Source organism: Cavia porcellus, unplaced genomic scaffold, assembly GCF_034190915.1.
Source record: "Cavia porcellus strain 051 isolate PalLab524CR breed Dunkin Hartley unplaced genomic scaffold, mCavPor4.1 scaffold_7, whole genome shotgun sequence".
NCBI lineage: Eukaryota > Metazoa > Chordata > Mammalia > Rodentia > Caviidae > Cavia > Cavia porcellus.
In genome coordinates, this window is record NW_026947490.1 from 75,510,601 (window position 1) to 75,516,680 (window position 6,080).

The following is a 6,080-nucleotide window of genomic DNA, read 5'->3' on the forward strand; positions in this document are numbered from 1 at the left end:
GCCCTCTCCGGAGCGGGGACTCCCTCTCTCCCGTGGCCCAGGGCCCTGCTCTGAAAGAGGAGCGGTTCTAGCCTCGCAGGACCAACGGAATGCACGAGATTCAAAAGCAGCGGACTCCGTAGGCGCTGCAGGTTTGATCACAGGAGATAAGGGCTCCGGAGCTGAGCGTTTGACGTTTGCAGCTCTAAGAGGAAACTTCTATTTTATCTCCGAGGCCCGCCTGAGGCAGGAGGGCAGCCCTCCTCCACAAAGGGAGCCTCTGAGTTTTCCTCTCCTCTGCTCAGAGGCCACCCTGAGTGTTAACTAAGGTCCAAGCCAGCCAGACCCATGACAGGTATGACCAGGGTCATCCACGCATCACCCCCTCCGAGCCAGGCTGTGCAGATGTGACCATTGCGTGGGTTACTTGCCTTGCCTGGTCTTTAGGATGTGGGACGTTTGATCTAACGCTGTGCCTCCCTCGATGTTGGCCTCTGAGGTTGTCCAGTTCCAAAGGGGCCTCTTCTGCCCCTTTTCCCGTTCGCAAAGCCTAAAAGAGCTTCCCTCCGGCCACACTGATAGGACAAAGTGTGAATATCTACTTGCGTGCTTCCCTTTTTCAAACATGGCATAGAAGAGAGACTGGTCACAAACAAGTCAGGAGGAAATGATATTGTGAAATTTTAATGTTTATTCAGGTAAACCACTGATTTGTATAAACTTCCTGATGTTTGTATGTGGGTATTGCCTGGGAAGGAAAGAAGGGGTTCTGTAATTTAGAGCTAGTTTTAATTTGACTCAGACCCTAACTTTGTAATTTGCTGCAGGCCTTGGAAAGCTAGATCACATTCAGTGCTGCGGTTTTCTTATCTGTAATGTAGAGCTCAAATGCTGAACAGGTATAGAAAGCATGCAATAAAAATGGCTAATCCTGGCGTCTTGGAGCCTCTATTACATACCGAGCTCTGTGCTGAAAGTTGCAGATATTATTAGAATCAATTGTGCAGGTATCTAGCAGTACTATGGAGTCCATGTCGATCTCCATGTGTCTTCCTAGATTCAGAAGAAACCCTGACAAAAATGGCCCATTTACTTTATTTCATTTTCCACCAAGTACAGCAATCTTCTGGTCTGTGATTCTCCAACCCTGGACTCATGAAGGGAGCTTTTAATGACTTCTTTTTAATGGGAGCCCCCACACCAGCTCAACTGATCCTAAGCACTGAATTCAAGGTTGCATCTAAATAAGAGTAGAAGGATGTTTAATGGCTTTTTTCTAGCTACTGTATTTCCCTAAGTCTGTCCTTGATGCTTGAAAGGCAGCATCATTACCCTTTGACATATAAATGTTATGGTTTGTTTTACATACTATATTACCACCACCTAAACCCTAGAGTGGGGAAGTTTTTTCCCCAGCTGCTGTTACAGCCCGCTGTCCCCACCCACACTCAGTGCAGTTGGTGTTCAGTGCCTCAGTGTGATTCTGGGAAGTTTTACTGTGTGAAGTTAGGCCTCTTCTTTGGGCATTACTGATAGAACTGCTGTTCTGCCTCTCAATTGGCATCTTCTGCAAATCCAGGCTGTAGTCCAAGTCCCAAAGTTCTCAAGCCCTGCCCCTGCCACTTCACACTAACTCACCTGCTGTTAATGAGTGAGGACTCATGGTAGCAAATCACCTTTTCTTTTCTTGTCCAAGGGGAACAAACTACTGTTCCTGGGCAGGTGGCCCAGTTAGAGGAATTAGAAAATGGCAGCTGGAGGGTTAGGAATAGGCAGCCCCTTTCCCCCAGATTCGGGTGCGGCCAGCACAGTGGGTGAGCTGTCTGCTTTACTGGTATAGTCACGTCAAAAAAAAAGGAAGCAATTACTTAATGAATTCTTGTTAACATCTACTAAATTTCTTCTTCCTTTTCCAAGATGTTGCTTTAATAATAGATGTATTAATTTTGCTCAGCATCTGTGAAAGGGCGTTTGGGTTTCAGAAGCCAGGCTTCCCTGTGACAAGCTCGTCCTCCCTGTGTCCATAGCTTGGCCCGCTGTGTCTGCCCCCTGCAGTGCAGAGCTGGGCTCAAGGCCTTAATGGTGCACTCTGCTTGCTGAGATGCATGAATCAATTTGCTAGGAAAGAATTTAAGCTCTAAAGAGCTACATTCTTTTCCTACAAAGTCTTCATCTTCTAATTTTCAGTGAACTATTCTTGCAAAGTTCACTTTACCCTTTCAGTTCAGTGTGGTCTTTTGTTTTTCATGGTAGAGATGATGAAAAATGGGAATTTGTCTTTCCTGACATCCATTTATATCAAGTAGAGGCAGTCCTTCTATGGCATTGTCTGAATAAGGAAGTTTAAATATATATTTTGTTGTCCTTAGTCCATTCTTGGCTGTAGCCTAAAAAAGCCTAATACCACACAACTATTACAAGGTATGAGGTTTCTATTTACTGCTTGAGTTTATCACTCAGTTAAATTCACTCAGAAATCATCCTCTAAGCTTTACTAACTAGTCAGTTGGTCCATGATTGCTTCAACCCTTGAAAGCCTTCTTTTTATTCCTTAGGTCAAAATGACTTTTTGTAAATGGCCTTAACCTATGTAAGTCTTCAGGTTCCTTCGGCCTTAGTGGTTAAACAGGTATGCTGCTTTTAGTTTTTGCCTCTCGTTTTGATTATTTATTCAGTGCTCATCTTCTTGTGCTTCCCCTTCCATTTCTAAGCATTTGGCCCTTGCCAGGCACCACGGGAGGCTGCTCTGGCCTCCGGGTTTCCAGCAGCTCCCCAGCTGTTCCAGTCTGAACCTGCTCTCCATTCCTGAACCCGTTCTACGGCTGCTACTCCGTCAGATGACTCAGGCTTCCTGGACCTGGTTTTCATCATTAAAACCAAGCAAAGCCCTTACCTACATTCCCAGGCATAGCTGAGTTCCACCTTCACCCTGAAACACAATCTGAGATTTTTAAAAATAGAAATGTACCTCTTTTAGGTACATATTTCCTGGCCCCACAGTCCTCGGGTCCAGGTGCCTTGCTTTATCCTCACAGGCACTGATGGGGACCATGTGCATCCTGAGCCGGGAAAGAGAGGCTCAGGGAACAGCAGCCAATAGCAAGGACCACATCCCATTCAAGCTCCTGAAACCAAATCCAGCCTCTTCTCACTAAGCCACTCATATATAAAACCCTGTTTACTGTTTGAGTGTTGGCCTCACTGGAAAGCTATTCTTCAATGATTCACGATTAGCTTTTGAAATGGATGATTTTATATCAATTCATAGTTTATTATAAATTACCAAATATATCCCAGGCACGATCCAAGTTACAATACCATTCTCTGAATTTACAAAAATGATCACTGATACTTATCATAAGAGTGAATGAAATTCAGTGTTTGCTTTTGCCCTCAGGGTTCCTAATGGACTGAAAGGAGGTTTAAGAATTTGATATTTAAGCAGATCTGCTTGGAACTTTACTGTGGCCTCACTGAGGAAGTTAGGGTGGTACTGGTTGAGGCTGGCTAGGTTTCAGTTAGTGATCTTTTTATGACAGGCCTTTGGGTAGTACTTAATCCTTGTTTATCATACCCCGACCTTTTCCAGAAAAGTACAGATAAGGCAGATGGCATACGAATCTGATCGTTTTGTGTGTAGGTGCGAAATTACATTCATTATTTCAGAAATAGCTCAGCTTCTCTCCTTGTGAGCTGACTCCTGTGACCCACTGAATTTGTCCTCAGCCTAATTATGATGATTCTTCCGTTCTCCTTAAATCAGTGTTCAGGGAAGTTTACTCAGTATTGTCCTCAGTGAGCTGATTATGCAAGGCAGAGCACCCTTGCAAATAATTTAAGCTCAAGTGGATCCAAGAGCAACACAGTTGCAAGAGAGATTAATCCTGCCTTTCAGGGTGCTGGTCTAATTTTACTATCCCAAGAGAGTTTTATTTTTCAGTTTTGTTTTAATTTTACCTCCTTTTCTAAGTAATAAGCTCACCATGCTAGAGACTGTCTTCTTCATTACTCCTTCCTTTCCTCATTTCCCAGCGTGGTGCATGTTTGTTAAATGAGAATGTATTTTGGGACTGTGCCTCGGGAGTCTAGATACAATGGCAGAGAATTTCATATGTCCAAAAATTAAGAGCATGAACTTTGAGATTGTACGAAACTAGGCTCAAGTCCAGACTCACTGTCACAACTGTGTGGCTTCAGGCAGGTTTCAGTTCCACTTTTCTGCCCAGGGGTGTAGCTCAGTGGCATAAGCACCTGCTTGGCAAGCAGGGGGTCATGAGTTTGATCCCTGGTACCAAAAAGCATAAAAATAAAAATGGCTGGCCCTGAATCAAGGCCTGCAGCTTCCTGATGCTGTTGGTTTCAAGCAGGAGCCTAAAGAGATGTCTTTATATGGTCTGTTGACCATTTCAGAACTTGGGCAGTGAAATGGTCAATTCATTAGAAAGAAACATATAAATTTCAAAGCTAGATGACCTGAGATCTTCACTATCTATCATATTTTTGTTTTCTTCCAAATAGTTGTCCACATCTTTACATTCAGAGAATTCATACAAAATAACACAGCCTAAAACTGATCCGAACAGAATGAGAAAGGTGTTTTAAGTCTTCAAAACCAGACAATAGGGAAGTCACTAATGGCTGTCTTTGTGTCTCTCGTTCTCTTCAAAATAGCTGTCCATAGGGCTGATTTGAGTCATCTAGGCTGAAGCTCATGCTTTGGAAGGCACCTGATTCTTTCTAATGTGCAGCCAGGGTCTCAACTAATACTGCACAGCAGTGGGTCCCAAACTTGGCTTCAAATGAAAGCCATTTGGAGAACATTTAGGATTTTTGAGCCTGCTGCCAACCTGTATTAATCAAATCATAATGTGCAAGGTGTTCCCAGCCCTGTCACATTGTGACATTTAGGCTGTGTTATTTTGTATGAATTCTCTGAATGTAAAAATGTGGACAACTATTTGGAAGAAAACAAAAATATGATAGGTAGTAAAGATCTCAGGTCATCTAGCTTTGAAATTTATATGTCTTACATTGCTTTCTTGTATCCTATTTTGTTCTGTTTTGTTGTTTAATTTTACCCCCTTTAAAATAAAAAATAAAAATGGAATTTCCACTTTGCTCATCATTGTCAGTTTTTGATAGTTATACTTAGTCTCTGAGAGGAGTTAATAAAATATTACATATAAAGTGCCTGGCCAGGTATAGTGTCACATGCCTGTGATACTAGCACTCCAAAGGCTGAGTCAGGAAGATCTTTGTGAGTTCGTGGCTAGCCTGGAATACAATTCGAAGCCAGCTTAAATCTGAGTACATAGTGAGACCCTGTCTCAAAAAACAAAGTGCCAACAAAGAGTGAGAACCAAAGAAATATTTATTATCATGATTTAAGGTAGTTCTAGGAGCTTTCTGCAAAAAAAAAAAAAATCAGTTTCTAGAATCACTCTTGTGGGATATACCTGGGGTTTTATTGGGCTGAATCTGAGCCGGTTAAAGGGAGTTATACCCCACCTGGTCCTGCCAAGATAGTTTTGGCTATGCCAGTTTTGCAATAGTTTGGAAGCCATCTCTCAGAGGATTTTGTGCTAAAGTACTTGGGAGGAGATAAGGGGTTGCCAGCACTATTCTGTACCAGTAATTATAACCCCTGGTCACCTCACTATGTCAACTAACAGTCCCTAAACACACGGATGCCCAGTCTCTCTGCTTTGGCTTTCTTGTTGCTGGAAAAAATTCCCAACACCTACAAAAACTTAAAGGAGGTGGAGTTTGATTTGGTTTCAGAGGATCCTGCCTATGCCAGCTCTGTCCATGGCAAGGACATCATGGCAGAAAGGTGTAAGGGAAAAAAGCTGCTTAGCTCATGGAGGCCAGGAAGTGCAGTGAGCAAACATACCAGCAATGAAGGGGCCAGGACCAAGGAGGAGCCCGCAGTCACACTCACATGACCTGCTCAGACATAGAGGAAGTGTGCGTTCCTGATCCCCAGGTGACTGCCTTAATACCCAGACTTAAGCTTTAAGCAACACACTCACCCGGAAGGGCTGACTTGAGTCATCTAGGCTGAAGCTCATGCTTTGGAAGGCACCTGATTCTTTCTAATG

At 43.3% G+C, this 6,080-nt stretch overlaps 1 protein-coding gene and 1 non-coding gene across 2 annotated transcripts in view; one reads left to right on the forward strand and one right to left on the reverse strand.

Annotated features, from left to right (window-relative positions):
• Dse (dermatan sulfate epimerase) overlaps positions 1-546 on the reverse strand; it is a 63,930-nt gene extending 63,384 nt beyond the window's left edge. The window contains exon 1 of the mRNA XM_063253867.1: positions 411-546. The gene's annotated coding sequence lies outside the window, so the exon portion shown is untranslated. The remainder of the gene's footprint in view (positions 1-410) is intronic.
• A 3,749-nt stretch (positions 547-4,295) lies between these two features.
• Positions 4,296-4,432, forward strand: LOC111755830 (small nucleolar RNA SNORA2/SNORA34 family). The gene has a single exon (XR_002790384.1). It is a non-coding gene; the product is annotated as a small nucleolar RNA SNORA2/SNORA34 family (small nucleolar RNA).
• The last annotated feature ends 1,648 nt before the right edge of the window (positions 4,433-6,080 follow it).